This window comes from Somniosus microcephalus, chromosome 4, assembly GCF_052327205.1.
Source record: "Somniosus microcephalus isolate GS21.2 chromosome 4, FLI_Smic_1.0, whole genome shotgun sequence".
Lineage (NCBI taxonomy): Eukaryota > Metazoa > Chordata > Chondrichthyes > Squaliformes > Somniosidae > Somniosus > Somniosus microcephalus.
Window position 1 is genome coordinate 345,850,262 of NC_140990.1, and position 18,848 is coordinate 345,869,109.

Here is an 18,848-nt window from a genome sequence, read left to right on the forward strand (position 1 = left end):
GCGCTCCTACAGTACTGCCCCTCCGACAGTGCAGCACTCCCTCAGTACTGCCCCTCCGACAGTGCAACGCTCCCTTAGTACTGCCCCTCCGACAGTGCAGCGCTCCATCAGTACTGCCCCTCCGACAGTGCAGTGCTCCCTCAGTACTGCCCCTCGGACAGTGCAGCACTCCCTCAGTACTGCCCCTCCAAAAGTGTAGCGCTCCCTCAGTACTGTCTCTCTGACAGTGCAGCACTCCCTCAGTACTCCCCCTCTGAGAGTGAAGCGCTGCCTCAGTACAGCCCCTCCGACAGTGCAGCGCTCCTTCAGCACTGCCCCTCCGACAGTGCAGCGCTCCCTCAGTACTGCTCCCCTGACAGTGCAGCAGTCCCTCAGTACTGTCCCTCTGACAGTGCAGCTCTGCCTCAGTACTGCCCCTCCGACAGTGCAGCGCACCCTCAGTACTGTCCCACTGACAGTGCAGCACACCCTCAGTACTGCCCCTCCAACAGTGCAGCGCTCCCACAGTACTGCCTCTCTGACAGAGCAGCACTCCCTCAGTACTGCCCCTCCGACAGTGCAGCACTCCCTCAGTATTGTCCCTCTGACAGTGCAGCATTCCCTCAGTACTGCCCCTCCCAAAGTGCAGCGCTCCCTCAGTACTGTCTCTCTGACAGTGCAGCACTCCCTCAGTAATGCCCCTCCGACAGTGCAGCGCTCCTTCAGTACTGCCCCTCCCACAGTGCAGCACTCCGTCAGTACTGCCCCTCCGACAGTTGAGCACTCCCTCAGTAATGTCCCTCCGACAGTGCAGCATTCCCTCAGTACTGGCCCTCCGACAGTGCAGCGCTCCCTCAGTACTGCCCCTCCGACAGTGCAGCGCTCCCTCAGTAGTGCCCCTCCGACAGTGCAGTGCTCCCTCAGTACTGCCCCTCCGACAGTGCAGCGCTCCCTCAGTACTGTCCCTCTGATAGTGCAGCACTCCCTCAGTACTGCCCCTCCCGACAGTGCAGCGCTCCCTCAGTACTGCCCCTCCGACAGTGCAGCGCTCCCTCAGTACTGCCTCTCCGACAGTGAGCGCTCCCTCAGTACTGCCCTGCGACAGTGCAGCGCTCCCTCAGTACTGCCTCTCTGACAGTGCAGCACACCCTCAGCACTGCCCCTCCGACAGTGCATCGCTCCTACAGTACTGCCCCTCCGACAGTGCAGTGCTCCCTCAGTACTGCCCATATGACAGTGTAGCGCTCCCTCAGTACTGCCCCTCCGACAGTGAAGCACTCCCTCAGTACTGTCCCTCTGACAGTCTAGCAATCCCTCAGTACTGCCCCTCCAAAAGTGTAGCGCTCCCTCAGTACTGTCTCTCCGACAGTGCAGCGCTCCCTCAGTACTGCTCCCCTGACAGTGCAGCAGTCCCTCAGTACTATCCCTCTGACAGTGCAGCACTCCCTCAGTAATGCCCCTCCGACAGTGCAGCACTCCCTCAGTACTGTCCCACTGACGGTGCAGCGCTCCCTCAATACTGCCGCTCCGACAGTGCAGTGCTCACTCAGTACTGTTCCTCTGACAGTGCAGCACACCCTCAGTACGGCCCCTCCGACAGTTCAGCGCTCCCTCAGTACTGCCCCTCCGACAGTGCAGCGCTCCCTCTGTACTGCCCCTCCGACAGTGCAGCGCTCCCTCAGTACTGCCCCTCTGACAGTGCAGCACTCCCTCAGTACTGCCCCTCCGACAATGCAGCGCTCCCTCAGTACTGCCCCCTGACAGTGCAGCACTCCCTCAATACTGTCCCTCAGACAGTGCAGCACTCCCTCAGTACTGCCCCTCTGAATGTGCAGCGCTCCCTCAGTACTGCCCCTCTGACAGTGCAGCACTCCCTCAGTACTGCCCCTCCGACAATGCAGCGCTCCCTCAGTACTGCCCCTCCCACAGTGCAGCGCTCCCTCAGTACGGCCCCTCCGAAAGTGCAGCGCTCCCTCAGTACTGCCCCTCCGACAGTGCAGCACTCCCTCAGTACTGCCCCTCCGACAGTGCAGCACTCCCTCAGTACTGCCCCTCCGACAGTGCAGCACCCCCTCAGTACTGCGCCTATGACAGTGCAGCGCTCCCTCAGTACTGCCCCTCCGACAGTGCAGCGCTCCCTCAGTACTGCCCTTTTCGACAGTGCAGCGCTCCTTCAGTACTGCCCCTCCGACAGTGCAGCACTCCCTCAGTACTGTCCCTCTGAAAGTGCAGCGCTCCCTCAGTACTGCCCCTCCGACAGTGAAGCACGCCCTCAGTACTGCCCCTCAGACAGTGCAGCGCTCTCTCAGTACTGCCCCTCCGACAGTGCAGTGCTCCCTCAGTACTGCCCCTATGACAGTGTAGCGCTCCCTCAGTTCTGCCCCTCCGACAGTGCAGCACTCCCTCAGTAGTGTCCCTCTGACAGTGCAGCACTCCCTCAGTACTGCCCCTCCAAAAGTGTAGCGCTCCCTCAGTACTGTCTCTCTGACAGTGCAGCTCTCCCTCAGTACTGCCCCTCCGACAGTGAAGCGCTGCCTCAATACAGCCCCTCCGACAGTGCAGCGCTCCTTCAGTACTGCCCCTCCGACAGTGCAGCGCTCCCTCAGTACTGCTCCCCTGAGTGTGCAGCAGTCCCTCAGTACTGCCCCTCTGAAAGTGCAGCGCTCCCTCAGTACTGCCCCTCTGACAGTGCAGCACTCCCTCTGTACTGCCCCTGCAACAGTGCAGCGCTCCCTCAGTGCTGCCCCTGCAACAGTGCAGCGCTCCCTTAGTACTGCCCCTACGACAGTGCAGTGCTCCCTCATTACTGCCCCTCTGACAGTGCAGCACTCCCTCAGTAGTGCCCCTCCGACAGTGCAGCGCTCCTTCAGTACTGCCCCTCCCACAGTGCAGCACTCCGTCAGTACTGCCCTTCCGACAGTTGAGCACTCCCTCAGTAATGTCCCTCTGACGGTGCAGCATTCCCTCAGTACTGCCCCTCCGACAGTGCAGCGGTCCCTCAGTACTGCCCCTCCGACATTGCAGCGCTCCCTCAGTAGTGCCCCTCCGACAGTGCAGCGCTCCTACAGTCCTGCCCCTCCGACAGTGCAGCACTCCCTCAGTACTGCCCCTCCGACAGTGCAACGCTCCCTTAGTACTGCCCCTCCGACAGTGCAGCGCTCCATCAGTACTGCCCCTCCGACAGTGCAGTGCTCCCTCAGTACTGCCCCTCGGACAGTGCAGCACTCCCTCAGTACTGCCCCTCCAAAAGTGTAGCGCTCCCTCAGTACTGTCTCTCTGACAGTGCAGCACTCCCTCAGTACTCCCCCTCTGAGAGTGAAGCGCTGCCTCAGTACAGCCCCTCCGACAGTGCAGCGCTCCTTCAGCACTGCCCCTCCGACAGTGCAGCGCTCCCTCAGTACTGCTCCCCTGACAGTGCAGCAGTCCCTCAGTACTGTCCCTCTGACAGTGCAGCTCTGCCTCAATACTGCCCCTCCGACAGTGCAGCGCACCCTCAGTACTGTCCCACTGACAGTGCAGCACACCCTCAGTACTGCCCCTCCAACAGTGCAGCGCTCCCACAGTACTGCCTCTCTGACAGAGCAGCACTCCCTCAGTACTGCCCCTCCGACAGTGCAGCACTCCCTCAGTATTGTCCCTCTGACAGTGCAGCATTCCCTCAGTACTGCCCCTCCCAAAGTGCAGCGCTCCCTCAGTACTGTCTCTCTGACAGTGCAGCACTCCCTCAGTAATGCCCCTCCGACAGTGCAGCGCTCCTTCAGTACTGCCCCTCCCACAGTGCAGCACTCCGTCAGTACTGCCCCTCCGACAGTTGAGCACTCCCTCAGTAATGTCCCTCTGACAGTGCAGCATTCCCTCAGTACTGGCCCTCCGACAGTGCAGCGCTCCCTCAGTACTGCCCCTCCGACAGTGCAGCGCTCCCTCAGTAGTGCCCCTCCGACAGTGCAGTGCTCCCTCAGTACTGCCCCTCCGACAGTGCAGCGCTCCCTCAGTACTGTCCCTCTGATAGTGCAGCACTCCCTCAGTACTGCCCCTCCGACAGTGCAGCGCTCCCTCAGTACTGCCCCTCCGACAGTGCAGCGCTCCCTCAGTACTGCCTCTCCGACAGTGAGCGCTCCCTCAGTACTGCCCTGCGACAGTGCAGCGCTCCCTCAGTACTGCCTCTCTGACAGTGCAGCACACCCTCAGCACTGCCCCTCCGACAGTGCATCGCTCCTACAGTACTGCCCCTCCGACAGTGCAGTGCTCCCTCAGTACTGCCCAAATGACAGTGTAGCGCTCCCTCAGTACTGCCCCTCCGACAGTGAAGCACTCCCTCAGTACTGTCCCTCTGACAGTCTAGCAATCCCTCAGTACTGCCCCTCCAAAAGTGTAGCGCTCCCTCAGTACTGTCTCTCCGACAGTGCAGCGCTCCCTCAGTACTGCTCCCCTGACAGTGCAGCAGTCCCTCAGTACTATCCCTCTGACAGTGCAGCACTCCCTCAGTACTGCCCCTCCGACAGTGCAGCGCTCCCTCAATACTGCCGCTCCGACAGTGCAGTGCTCACTCAGTACTGTTCCTCTGACAGTGCAGCACACCCTCAGTACTGCCCCTCCGACAGTTCAGCGCTCCCTCAGTACTGCCCCTCCGACAGTGCAGCGCTCCCTCTGTACTGCCCCTCCGACAGTGCAGCGCTCCCTCAGTACTGCCCCTCTGACAGTGCAGCACTCCCTCAGTACTGCCCCTCCGACAATGCAGCGCTCCCTCAGTACTGCCCCTCCCACAGTGCAGCGCTCCCTCAGTACGGCCCCTCCGAAAGTGCAGCGCTCCCTCAGTACTGCCCCTCCGACAGTGCAGCACTCCCTCAGTACTGCCCCTCCGACAGTGCAGCACTCCCTCAGTACTGCCCCTCCGACAGTGCAGCACCCCCTCAGTACTGCGCCTATGACAGTGCAGCGCTCCCTCAGTACTGCCCCTCCGACAGTGCAGCGCTCCCTCAGTACTGCCCTTTTCGACAGTGCAGCGCTCCTTCAGTACTGCCCCTCCGACAGTGCAGCACTCCCTCAGTACTGTCCCTCAGACAGTGCAGCACTCCCTCAGTACTGCCCCTCTGAAAGTGCAGCGCTCCCTCAGTACTGCCCCTCCGACAGTGAAGCACGCCCTCAGTACTGCCCCTCAGACAGTGCAGCGCTCTCTCAGTACTGCCCCTCCGACAGTGCAGTGCTCCCTCAGTACTGCCCCTATGACAGTGTAGCGCTCCCTCAGTTCTGCCCCTCCGACAGTGCAGCACTCCCTCAGTAGTGTCCCTCTGACAGTGCAGCACTCCCTCAGTACTGCCCCTCCAAAAGTGTAGCGCTCCCTCAGTACTGTCTCTCTGACAGTGCAGCTCTCCCTCAGTACTGCCCCTCCGACAGTGAAGCGCTGCCTCAATACAGCCCCTCCGACAGTGCAGCGCTCCTTCAGTACTGCCCCTCCGACAGTGCAGCGCTCCCTCAGTACTGCTCCCCTGAGTGTGCAGCAGTCCCTCAGTACTGTCCCTCTGACAGTGCAGCACTCCCTCAGTACTGCCCCTCCGACAGTGCAGCACTCCCTCAGTACTGGCCCTCCGACAGTGCAGCGCTCCCTCAGTACTGTCCCACTGACAGTGCAGCGCTCCCTCAGTACTGCCCCTCCGACAGTGCAGCGCTCCTTCAGTACTGTCCCTCTGACAGTGCAGCACACCCTCAGCACCCTCAGTACTGCCCCTCAAACAGTGCAGCGCTCCCTCAGTACTGCCCCACCGACAGTGCCGCACTCCCTCAGTACTGCCCCTCTGAAAGTGCAGCGCTCCCTCAGTACTGCCCCTCTGACAGTGCAGCACTCCCTCTGTACTGCCCCTGCAACAGTGCAGCGCTCCCTCAGTACTGCCCCTGCAACAGTGCAGCGCTCCCTTAGTACTGCCCCTTCGACAGTGCAGTGCTCCCTCATTACTGCCCCTCTGACAGTGCAGCACTCCCTCAGTAGTGCCCCTCCGACAGTGCAGCGCTCCTTCAGTACTGCCCCTCCCACAGTGCAGCACTCCGTCAGTACTGCCCTTCCGACAGTTGAGCACTCCCTCAGTAATGTCCCTCTGACGGTGCAGCATTCCCTCAGTACTGCCCCTCCGACAGTGCAGCGGTCCCTCAGTACTGCCCCTCCGACAGTGCAGCGCTCCCTCAGTAGTGCCCCTCCGACAGTGCAGCGCTCCTACAGTACTGCCCCTCCGACAGTGCAGCACTCCCTCAGTACTGCCCCTCCGACAGTGCAGCGCTCCATCAGTACTGCCCCTCTGACAGTGCAATGCTCCCTCAGTACTGCCCCTCGGACAGTGCAGCACTCCCTCAGTACTGCCCCTCCAAAAGTGTAGCGCTCCCTCAGTACTGTCTCTCTGACAGTGCAGCACTCCCTCAGTACTCCCCCTCTGAGAGTGAAGCGCTGCCTCAGTACAGCCCCTCCGACAGTGCAGCGCTCCCTCAGTACTGCCCCTCTGACAGTGCAGCGCTCCTACAGTACTGCCCCTCCGACAGTGCAGCACTCCCTCAGTACTGCCCCTCCGACAGTGCAGCGCTCCCTCAGTACTGCCCCTCCCACAGTGCAGCGCTCCCTCAGTACGGCCGCTCCGAAAGTGCAGCGCTCCCTCAGTACTGCCCCTCCGACAGTGCAGCACTCCCTCAGTACTGCCCCTCCGACAGTGCAGCGCTCCCTCTGTACTGCCCCTCCGACAGTGCAGCGCTCCCTCAGTACTGCCCCTCCGACAGTGCAGCACTCCCTCAGTAGTGCCGCTTCGACAGTGCAGTGCTACCTCAGTACTGCCCCTCCGACAGTGCCGCGCTCCCTCAGTACTGTCCCTCTGATAGTGCAGCACTCCCTCAGTACTGCCCCTCCGACAGTGCAGCGCTCCCTCAGTACTGCCCCTCCGACAGTGCAGCGATCCCTCAGTACTGCCTCTCCGACAGCGCAGCGCTCCCTCAGTACTGCCCTGCGACAGTGCAGCACTCCCTCAGTACTGCCTCTCTGACAGTGTAGCACACCCTCAGTACTGCCGCTCCGACAGTGCAGCGCTCCTACAGTACTGCCCCTCCGACAGTGCAGCACTCCCTCAGTACTGCCCCTGCGACAGTGCAGCGCTCCCTCAGCACTGCCCCTCCGACAGTGCAGCGCTCCCGCAGTACTGCCCCTCCGACAGTGCAGCGCTCCCTCAGTACTGCCCTGTGACAGTGCAGCGCTACCTCAGTACTGCCTCTCTGACAGTGCAGCACACCCTCAGTACTGCCCCTCCGACAGTGCAGCGCTCCTACAGTACTGCCCCTCCGACAGTGCAGCACTCCCTCAGTACTGCCCCTCCGACAGTGCAGCGCTCCCTCAGTACTGCCCCTCCGACAGTGCAGCGCTCCATCAGTACTGCCCCTCCGACAGTGCAGTGCTCCCTCAGTACTGCCCCTCTTACAGTGCAGCACTCCCTCAGTACTGCCCCTCCAAAAGTGTAGCGATCCCTCAGTACTGTCTCTCTGACAGCGCAGCACTCCCTCAGTACTGCCCCTCCGAGAGTGAAGCGCTGCCTCAGTACAGCCCCTCCGACAGTGCAGCGCTCCTTCAGTACTGCCCCTCCGACAGTGCAGTGCTACCTCAGTACTGCCCCTCCGACAGTGCAGCGCTCCCTCAGTACTGTCCCTCTGATAGTGCAGCACTCCCTCAGTACTGCCCCTCCGACAGTGCAGCGCTCCCTCAGTACTGTCTCTCTGACAGTGCAGCACTCCCTCAGTACTCCCCCTCTGAGAGTGAAGCGCTGCCTCAGTACAGCCCCTCCGACAGTGCAGCGCTCCCTCAGTACTGCCCCTCTGACAGTGCAGCGCTCCTACAGTACTGCCCCTCCGACAGTGCAGCACTCCCTCAGTACTGCCCCTCCGACAGTGCAGCGCTCCCTCAGTACTGCCCCTCCCACAGTGCAGCGCTCCCTCAGTACGGCCGCTCCGAAAGTGCAGCGCTCCCTCAGTACTGCCCCTCCGACAGTGCAGCACTCCCTCAGTACTGCCCCTCCGACAGTGCAGCGCTCCCTCTGTACTGCCCCTCCGACAGTGCAGCGCTCCCTCAGTACTGCCCCTCCGACAGTGCAGCACTCCCTCAGTAGTGCCGCTTCGACAGTGCAGTGCTACCTCAGTACTGCCCCTCCGACAGTGCCGCGCTCCCTCAGTACTGTCCCTCTGATAGTGCAGCACTCCCTCAGTACTGCCCCTCCGACAGTGCAGCGCTCCCTCAGTACTGCCCCTCCGACAGTGCAGCGATCCCTCAGTACTGCCTCTCCGACAGCGCAGCGCTCCCTCAGTACTGCCCTGCGACAGTGCAGCACTCCCTCAGTACTGCCTCTCTGACAGTGTAGCACACCCTCAGTACTGCCGCTCCGACAGTGCAGCGCTCCTACAGTACTGCCCCTCCGACAGTGCAGCACTCCCTCAGTACTGCCCCTGCGACAGTGCAGCGCTCCCTCAGCACTGCCCCTCCGACAGTGCAGCGCTCCCGCAGTACTGCCCCTCCGACAGTGCAGCGCTCCCTCAGTACTGCCCTGTGACAGTGCAGCGCTACCTCAGTACTGCCTCTCTGACAGTGCAGCACACCCTCAGTACTGCCCCTCCGACAGTGCAGCGCTCCTACAGTACTGCCCCTCCGACAGTGCAGCACTCCCTCAGTACTGCCCCTCCGACAGTGCAGCGCTCCCTCAGTACTGCCCCTCCGACAGTGCAGCGCTCCATCAGTACTGCCCCTCCGACAGTGCAGTGCTCCCTCAGTACTGCCCCTCTTACAGTGCAGCACTCCCTCAGTACTGCCCCTCCAAAAGTGTAGCGATCCCTCAGTACTGTCTCTCTGACAGCGCAGCACTCCCTCAGTACTGCCCCTCCGAGAGTGAAGCGCTGCCTCAGTACAGCCCCTCCGACAGTGCAGCGCTCCTTCAGTACTGCCCCTCCGACAGTGCAGTGCTACCTCAGTACTGCCCCTCCGACAGTGCAGCGCTCCCTCAGTACTGTCCCTCTGATAGTGCAGCACTCCCTCAGTACTGCCCCTCCGACAGTGCAGCGCTCCCTCAGTACTGCCCCTCCGACAGTGCAGCGCTCCCTCAGTACTGCCTCTCCGACAGCGCAGCGCTCCCTCAGTACTGCCCTGCGACAGTGCAGCGCTCCCTCAGTACTGCCTCTCTGACAGTGTAGCGCACCCTCAGTGCTGCCGCTCCGACAGTGCAGCGCTCCTACAGTACTGCCCCTCCGACAGTGCAGCACTCCCTCAGTACTGCCCCTGCGACAGTGCAGCGCTCCCTCAGCACTGCCCATCCGACAGTGCAGCGCTCCCGCAGTACTGCCCCTCCGACAGTGCAGCACTCCCTCTGTACTGCCCCTGCAACAGTGCAGCGCTCCCTCAGTACTGCCCCTGCAACAGTGCAGCGCTCCCTTAGTACTGCCCCTTCGACAGTGCAGTGCTCCCTCATTACTGCCCCTCTGACAGTGCAGCACTCCCTCAGTAGTGCCCCTCCGACAGTGCAGCGCTCCTTCAGTACTGCCCCTCCCACAGTGCAGCACTCCGTCAGTACTGCCCTTCCGACAGTTGAGCACTCCCTCAGTAATGTCCCTCTGACGGTGCAGCATTCCCTCAGTACTGCCCCTCCGACAGTGCAGCGGTCCCTCAGTACTGCCCCTCCGACAGTGCAGCGCTCCCTCAGTAGTGCCCCTCCGACAGTGCAGCGCTCCTACAGTACTGCCCCTCCGACAGTGCAGCACTCCCTCAGTACTGCCCCTCCGACAGTGCAACGCTCCCTTAGTACTGCCCCTCCGACAGTGCAGCGCTCCATCAGTACTGCCCCTCCGACAGTGCAATGCTCCCTCAGTACTGCCCCTCGGACAGTGCAGCACTCCCTCAGTACTGCCCCTCCAAAAGTGTAGCGCTCCCTCAGTACTGTCTCTCTGACAGTGCAGCACTCCCTCAGTACTCCCCCTCTGAGAGTGAAGCGCTGCCTCAGTACAGCCCCTCCGACAGTGCAGCGCTCCTTCAGCACTGCCCCTCCGACAGTGCAGCGCTCCCTCAGTACTGCTCCCCTGACAGTGCAGCAGTCCCTCAGTACTGTCCCTCTGACAGTGCAGCTCTGCCTCAGTACTGCCCCTCCGACAGTGCAGCGCACCCTCAGTACTGTCCCACTGACAGTGCAGCACACCCTCAGTACTGCCCCTCCAACAGTGCAGCGCTCCCACAGTACTGCCTCTCTGACAGAGCAGCACTCCCTCAGTACTGCCCCTCCGACAGTGCAGCACTCTCTCAGTATTGTCCCTCTGACAGTGCAGCATTCCCTCAGTACTGCCCCTCCCAAAGTGCAGCGCTCCCTCAGTACTGTCTCTCTGACAGTGCAGCACTCCCTCAGTAATGCCCCTCCGACAGTGCAGCGCTCCTTCAGTACTGCCCCTCCCACAGTGCAGCACTCCGTCAGTACTGCCCCTCCGACAGTTGAGCACTCCCTCAGTAATGTCCCTCTGACAGTGCAGCATTCCCTCAGTACTGGCCCTCCGACAGTGCAGCGCTCCCTCAGTACTGCCCCTCCGACAGTGCAGCGCTCCCTCAGTAGTGCCCCTCCGACAGTGCAGTGCTCCCTCAGTACTGCCCCTCCGACAGTGCAGCGCTCCCTCAGTACTGTCCCTCTGATAGTGCAGCACTCCCTCAGTACTGCCCCTCCGACAGTGCAGCGCTCCCTCAGTACTGCCCCTCCGACAGTGCAGCGCTCCCTCAGTACTGCCTCTCCGACAGTGAGCGCTCCCTCAGTACTGCCCTGCGACAGTGCAGCGCTCCCTCAGTACTGCCTCTCTGACAGTGCAGCACACCCTCAGCACTGCCCCTCCGACAGTGCATCGCTCCTACAGTACTGCCCCTCCGACAGTGCAGTGCTCCCTCAGTACTGCCCATATGACAGTGTAGCGCTCCCTCAGTACTGCCCCTCCGACAGTGAAGCACTCCCTCAGTACTGTCCCTCTGACAGTCTAGCAATCCCTCAGTACTGCCCCTCCAAAAGTGTAGCGCTCCCTCAGTACTGTCTCTCCGACAGTGCAGCGCTCCCTCAGTACTGCTCCCCTGACAGTGCAGCAGTCCCTCAGTACTATCCCTCTGACAGTGCAGCACTCCCTCAGTACTGCCCCTCCGACAGTGCAGCGCTCCCTCAATACTGCCGCTCCGACAGTGCAGTGCTCACTCAGTACTGTTCCTCTGACAGTGCAGCACACCCTCAGTACTGCCCCTCCGACAGTTCAGCGCTCCCTCAGTACTGCCCCTCCGACAGTGCAGCGCTCCCTCTGTACTGCCCCTCCGACAGTGCAGCGCTCCCTCAGTACTGCCCCTCCGACAGTGCAGCACTCCCTCAGTAGTGCCCCTTCGACAGTGCAGCGCTACCTCAGTACTGCCCCTCCGACAGTGCAGCGCTCCCTCAGTACTGCCCCTCCGACAGTGCAGCGCTCCCTCAGTACTGCCCCTCCGACAGTGCAGCGCTCCCTCAGTACTGCCTCTCCGACAGCGCAGCGCTCCCTCAGTACTGCCCTGCGACAGTGCAGCGCTCCCTCAGTACTGCCTCTCTGACAGTGTAGCACACCCTCAGTACTGCCGCTCCGACAGTGCAGCGCTCCCTCAGTACTGCCCCTCCGACAGTGCAGCACTCCCTCAGTAGTGCCCCTTCGACAGTGCAGTGCTACCTCAGTACTGCCCCTCCGACAGTGCAGCGCTCCCTCAGTACTGCCCCTCCGACAGTGCAGCGCTCCCTCAGTACTGTCCCTGATAGTGCAGCACTCCCTCAGTACTGCCCCTCCGACAGTGCAGCGCTCCCTGAGTACTGCCTCTCCGACAGCGTAGCGCTCCCTCAGTACTGCCCTGCGACAGTGCAGCGCGCCCTCAGTACTGCCTCTCTGACAGTGTAGCACACCCTCAGTACTGCCGCTCCGACAGTGCAGCGCTCCTACAGTACTGCGCCTCCGACAGTGCAGCACTCCCTCAGTACTGCCCCTGCGACAGTGCAGCGCTCCCTCAGCACTGCCCCTCCGACAGTGCAGCGCTCCCGCAGTACTGCCCCTCCGACAGTGAAGCGCTCCCTCAGTACTGCCCTGTGACAGTGCAGCGCTACCTCAGTACTGCCTCTCTGACAGTGCAGCACACCCTCAGTACTGCCCCTCCGACAGTGCAGCGCTCCTACAGTACTGCCCCTCCGACAGTGCAGCACTCCCTCAGTACTGCCCCTCCGACAGTGCAGCGCTCCCTCAGTACTGCCCCCCTGACAGTGCAGCAGCCCCTCAGTACGGTCCCTCTGACAGTGCAGCACTCCCTCAGTACTGCCCCTCCGACAGTGCAGCGCTCCCTCAGTGCTGTCGCACTGACAGTGCAGCGCTCCCTCAGTACTGCCCCACCGACAGTGCAGCACTCCCTCAGTACTGCCCCTCCGACAGTGCAGCGCTCCTTCAGTACTGCCCCTCCGACGGTGCAGCACTCCCTCAGTACTGCCCCTCTGACAGTGCAGCGCTCCCTCAGTACTGCCCCTACAACAGTGCAGCACGCCCTCAGTACTGCCCCTCCGACAGTGCAGTGCTCCCTCAGCACTGTCCCTCTGACAGTGCAGCACTCCCTCAGTACTGCCCCTCCGACAGTGCAGCGTTCCCTCAGTACTGTCCCCCTGACAGTGCAGCGCTCCCTCAGTACTGCCCCTCCGACAGTGCAGCACTCCCTCAGTACTGCCCCTCCGACAGTGCAGCGCTCCTTCAGTACTGCCCCTCCGACAGTGCAGCGCTCCCTCAGTACTGTCCCTCTGACAGTGCAGCACTCCCTCAGTACTGCGCCTATGACAGTGCAGCGCTCCCTCAATACTGACCCTCCAACAGTGCAGCGCTCCCTCAGTACTGCCCCTACGACAGTGCAGCACTCCCTCAGTACTGTCCCTCTGAAAGTGCAGCACACCCTCAGTACTGCCCCTCTAAAAGTGCAGAGCTCCCTCAGCACTGTCTGTCTGACAGTGCAGCACTCCCTCAGTACTGCCCCTCCGACAGTGCAGCGCTCCATCAGTACTGCCCCTCCGACAGTGCAGCGCTCCCTCAGTACTGCCCCCTAACAGTGCAGCACTCCCTCAATACTGTCCCTCAGACAGTGCAGCACTCCCTCAGTACTGCCCCTCTGAATGTGCAGCGCTCCCTCAGTACTGCCCCTCTGACAGTGCAGCTCTCCCTCAGTACTGCCCCTCCGCCAATGCAGCACTCCCTCAGTACTGCCCCTCCGACAGTGCAGCGCTCCCTCAGTACTGCCCCTCCCACAGTGCAGCGCTCCCTCAGTACGGCCGCTCCGAAAGTGCAGCGCTCCCTCAGTACTGCCCCTCCGACAGTGCAGCACTCCCTCAGTACTGCCCCTCCGACAGTGCAGCGCTCCCTCTGTACTGCCCCTCCGACAGTGCAGCGCTCCCTCAGTACTGCCCCTCCGACAGTGCAGCACTCCCTCAGTAGTGCCGCTTCGACAGTGCAGTGCTACCTCAGTACTGCCCCTCCGACAGTGCAGCGCTCCCTCAGTACAGTCCCTCTGATAGTGCAGCACTCCCTCAGTACTGCCCCTCCGACAGTGCAGCGCTCCCTCAGTACTGCCCCTCCGACAGTGCAGCGATCCCTCAGTACTGCCTCTCCGACAGCGCAGCGCTCCCTCAGTACTGCCCTGCGACAGTGCAGCACTCCCTCAGTACTGCCTCTCTGACAGTGTAGCACACCCTCAGTACTGCCGCTCCGACAGTGCAGCGCTCCTACAGTACTGCCCCTCCGACAGTGCAGCACTCCCTCAGTACTGCCCCTGCGACAGTGCAGCGCTCCCTCAGCACTGCCCCTCCGACAGTGCAGCGCTCCCGCAGTACTGCCCCTCCGACAGTGCAGCGCTCCCTCAGTACTGCCCTGTGACAGTGCAGCGCTACCTCAGTACTGCCTCTCTGACAGTGCAGCACACCCTCAGTACTGCCCCTCCGACAGTGCAGCGCTCCTACAGTACTGCCCCTCCGACAGTGCAGCACTCCCTCAGTACTGCCCCTCCGACAGTGCAGCGCTCCCTCAGTACTGCCCCTCCGACAGTGCAGCGCTCCATCAGTACTGCCCCTCCGACAGTGCAGTGCTCCCTCAGTACTGCCCCTCTTACAGTGCAGCACTCCCTCAGTACTGCCCCTCCAAAAGTGTAGCGATCCCTCAGTACTGTCTCTCTGACAGTGCAGCACTCCCTCAGTACTGCCCCTCCGAGAGTGAAGCGCTGCCTCAGTACAGCCCCGCCGACAGTGCAGCGCTCCTTCAGTACTGCCCCTCCGACAGTGCAGTGCTACCTCAGTACTGCCCCTCCGACAGTGCAGCGCTCCCTCAGTACTGTCCCTCTGATAGTGCAGCACTCCCTCAGTACTGCCCCTCCGACAGTGCAGCGCTCCCTCAGTACTGCCCCTCCGACAGTGCAGCGCTCCCTCAGTACTGCCTCTCCGACAGCGCAGCGCTCCCTCAGTACTGCCCTGCGACAGTGCAGCGCTCCCTCAGTACTGCCTCTCTGACAGTGTAGCGCACCCTCAGTGCTGCCGCTCCGACAGTGCAGCGCTCCTACAGTACTGCCCCTCCGACAGTGCAGCACTCCCTCAGTACTGCCCCTGCGACAGTGCAGCGCTCCCTCAGCACTGCCCATCCGACAGTGCAGCGCTCCCGCAGTACTGCCCCTCCGACAGTGCAGCGCTCCCTCAGTACTGCCCTGTGACAGTGCAGCGCTACCTCAGTACTGCCTCTATGACAGTGCAGCACACCCTCAGTACTGCCCCTCCGACAGTGCAGCGCTCCTACAGTACTGCCCCTCCGACAGTGCAGCACTCCCTCAGTACTGCCCCTCCGACAGTGCAGCGCTCCCTCAGTACTGCCCCTCCGACAGTGCAGCGCTCCATCAGTACTGCCCCTCCGACAGTGCAGTGCTCCCTCAGTACTGCCCCTCTTACAGTGCAGCACTCCCTCAGTACTGCCCCTCCAAAAGTGTAGCGCTCCCTCAGTACTGTCTCTCTGACAGTGCAGCACTCCCTCAGTACTGCCCCTCCGAGAGTGAAGCGCTGCCTCAGTACAGCCCCTCCGACAGTGCAGCGCTCCATCAGTACTGCCCCTCCGACAGTGCAGCGCTCCCTCAGTACTGCTCCCCTGACAGTGCAGCAGCCCCTCAGTACTGTCCCTCTGACAGTGCAGCTCTCCCTCAGTACTGCCCATCCGACAGTGCAGCGCACCCTCAGTACTGTCCCGCTGACAGTGCAGCGCTCCCTCAATACTGCCCCTCCGACAGTGCAGCGCTCCCTCAGTACTGTCCCTCTGACAATGCAGCACACCCTCAGTACTGCCCCTCCGACAGTTCGGTGCTCCCTCAGTACTGCCCCTCCGACAGTGCAGCGCTCCCTTAGTCCTGCCCCTCCGACAGTGCAGAGCTCCCTCAGTACTGCCCCTCCAACAGTGCAGCGCTCCCACAGTACTGCCTCTCTGACAGAGCAGCACACACTCAGTACTTCCCCTCCGACAGTGCAGCGCTCTTTCAGTACTGCCCCTCCGACAGTGCAGCGCTTCCTCAGTGCTGCCCCTCCGACAGTGCAGCGCACCCTCAGTACTGCCCCTCCGACAGTGCAGTGCTCCCTCAGTACTGCCCCTATGACAGTGTAGCGCTCCCTCAGTACTGCCCCTCCGACAGTGCAGCACTCCCTCAGTACTGTCTCTCTGACAGTGCAGCATTCCCTCAGTACTGCCCCTCCCAAAGTGCAGCGCTCCCTCAGTACTGTCTCTCTGACAGTGCAGCACTCCCTCAGTAATGCCCCTCCGACAGTGCAGCGCTGCTTCAGTACTGCCCCTCCCACAGTGCAGCACTCCGTCAGTACTGCCCCTCCGACAGTTGAGCACTCCCTCAGTAATGTCCCTCTGACATTGCAGCATTCCCTCAGTACTGGCCCTCCGACAGTGCAGCGCTCCCTCAGTACTGCCCCTCCGACAGTGAAGCGCTCCCTCAGTAGTGCCCCTCCAACAGTGCAGTGCTCCCTCAGTACTGCCCCTCCGACAGTGCAGCGCTCCCTCAGTACTGTCCCTCTGATAGTGCAGCACTCCCTCAGTACTGCCCCTCCGACAGTGCAGCGCTCCCTCAGTACTGCCCCTCCGACGGTGCAGCGCTCCCTCAGTACTGCCTCTCCGACAGTGCAGCACACCCTCAGCACTGCCCCTCCGACAGTGCAGCGCTCCTACATTACTGCCCCTCCGACAGTGCAGCACTCCCTCAGTACTGCCCCTCCGACAGTGCAGCGCTCCCTCAGTACTGCCTCTCCGACAGTGCAGTGCTCCCTCAGTACTGCCCATATGACAGTGTAGCGCTCCCTCAGTACTGCCCCTCCGACAGTGAAGCACTCCCTCAGTACTGTCCCTCTGACAGTCTAGCAATCCCTCAGTACTGCCCCTCCAAAAGTGTAGCGCTCCCTCAGTACTGTCTCTCTGACAGTGCAGCACAACCTCAGTACTGCCCCTCCGACAGTGAAGCGCTGCTTCAGAACAGCCCTTCCGACAGTGCAGCGCTCCTTCAGTACTGCCACTCCGACAGTGCAGCGCTCCCTCAGTACTACTCCCCTGACAGTGCAGCAGTCCCTCAGTACTATCCCTCTGACAGTGCAGCACTCCCTCAGTACTGCCCCTCCGACAGTGCAGCACTCCCTCAGTACTGTCCCACTGACAGTGCAGCGCTCCCTCAATACTGCCGCTCCGACAGTTCAGCGCTCCCTCAGTACTGCCCCTCCGACAGTGCAGCGCTCCCTCTGTACTGCCCCTCCGACAGTGCAGCGCTCCCTCAGTACTGCCCCTCCGACAGTGCAGCGCTCCCTCAGTACTGTCCCTCTGATAGTGCAGCACTCCCTCAGTACTGCCACTCCGACAGTGCAGCGCTCCCTCAGTACTGCCCCTCCGACAGTGCAGCGCTCCCTCAGTACTGCCTCTCCGACAGCGCAGCGCTCCCTCAATATTGCCCTGCGACAGTGCAGCGCTCCCTCAGTACTGCCTCTCTGACAGTGCAGCACACCCTCAGTACTGCCCCTCCGACAGTGCAGCGCTCCTACAGTACTGCCCCTCCGACAGTGCAGCACTCCCTCAGTACTGCCCCTCCGACAGTGCAGCGCTCCCTCAGTACTGCCCCTCCGACAGTGCAGTGCTCCCTCAGTACTGTCCCATTGACAGTGCAGCGCTCCCTCAATACTGCCCCTCCGACAGTGCAGCGCTCCCTCAGTACTGTCCCTCTGACAGTGCAGCACACCCTCAGTACTGCCCCTCCGACAGTTCGGTGCTCCCTCAGTACTGCCCCTCCGACAGTGCAGTGCTCCCTCAATACTGCCCCTCCGACAGTGCAGCGCTCCCTCAGTACTGCCACTCCAACAGTGCAGCGCTCCCACAGCACTGCCTCTCTGACAGAGCAGCACACACTCAGTACTTCCCCTCCGACAGTGCAGCGCACCCTCAGTACTGCCCCTCCGACAGTGCAGTGCTCCCTCAGTACTGCCCCTATGACATTGTAGCGCTCCCTCAGTACTGCCTCTCCGACAGTGCAGCACTCCCTCAGCACTGTCCCTCTGACAGTGCAGCATTCCCTCAGTACTGTCCCACTGACAGTGCAGCGCTCCCTCAATACTGCCGCTCCGACAGTGCAGCGCTCACTCAGTACTGTTCCTCTGACAGTGCAGCACACCCTCAGTACTGCCCCTCTGACAGTTCGGCGCTCCCTCAGTACTTCCCCTCCGACAGTGCAGTGCTCCCTCTGTACTGCCCCTCCGACAGTGCAGCGCTCCCTCAGTACTGCCCCTCCGACAGTGCAGCACTCCCTCAGTAGTGCCCCTTCGACAGTGCAGTGCTACCTCAGTACTGCCCCTCCGACAGTGCAGCGCTCCCTCAGTACTATCCCTCTGATAGTGCAGCACTCCCTCAGTACTGCCCCTCCGACAGTGCAGCGCTCCCTTAGTACTGCCTCTCAGACAGCACAGCGCTCCCGCAGTACTGCCTTGCGACAGTGCAGCGCTCCCTCAGTACTGCCTCTCTGACAGTGCAGCACACCCTCAGTACTGCCCCTCCGACAGTGCAGCGCTCCTACAGTACTGCCCCTCCGACAGTGCAGCGCTTCCTCAGTACTGCCCCTCCGACAGTACAGCGCACCCTCAGTACTGCCCGTCCGACAGTGCAGCGCTCCCTCAGTACTGCCCTTCCGACAGTGCAGCGCTCCCTCAGTACTGCCTCTCCGACAGTGAGCGCTCCCTCAGTACTGCCTCTCCGACAGTGAGCGCTCCCTCAGTACTGCCCTGCGACAGTGCAGCGCTCCCTCAGTACTGCCTCTCTGACAGTGCAGCACACCTTCAGCACTGCCCCTCCGACAGTGCAGCGCTCCGACAGTACTGCCCCTCCGACAGTGCAGCACTCCCTCAGTACTGCCCCTCCGACAGTGCAGCGCTCCCTCAGTACTGCCCCTCCGACAGTGCAGTGCTCCCTCAGTACTGCCCATATGACAGTGTAGCGCCCCCTCAGTACTGCCCCTCCGACAGTGAAGCACTCCCTCAGTACTGTCCCTCTGACAGTCTAGCAATCCCTCAGTACTGCCCCTCCGACAGTGCAGCGCTCCCTCAGTGCTGCCCCTCCGACAGTGCAGCGCTCCCTCAGTACTGCCCCTCCGACAGTGCGGCGCTCCCTCAGTGCTGCCCCTCCGACAGTGCAGCGCTCCCTCAGTACTGCCTCTCCGACAGAGCAGCGCTCCCTCAGTACTGCCCTGCGACAGTGCAGCGCTCCCTCAGTACTGCCTCTCTGACAGTGCAGCACACCCTCAGTACTGCCCC

The 18,848-nt window shown here is 62.0% G+C and overlaps 1 protein-coding gene across 1 annotated transcript in view; it reads right to left on the reverse strand.

The window, feature by feature from the left end:
• Positions 1-18,848, reverse strand: part of LOC147120742 (natural resistance-associated macrophage protein 2-like) — a 135,430-nt gene that overhangs the window by 88,550 nt on the left and 28,032 nt on the right. The window lies entirely within an intron of this gene.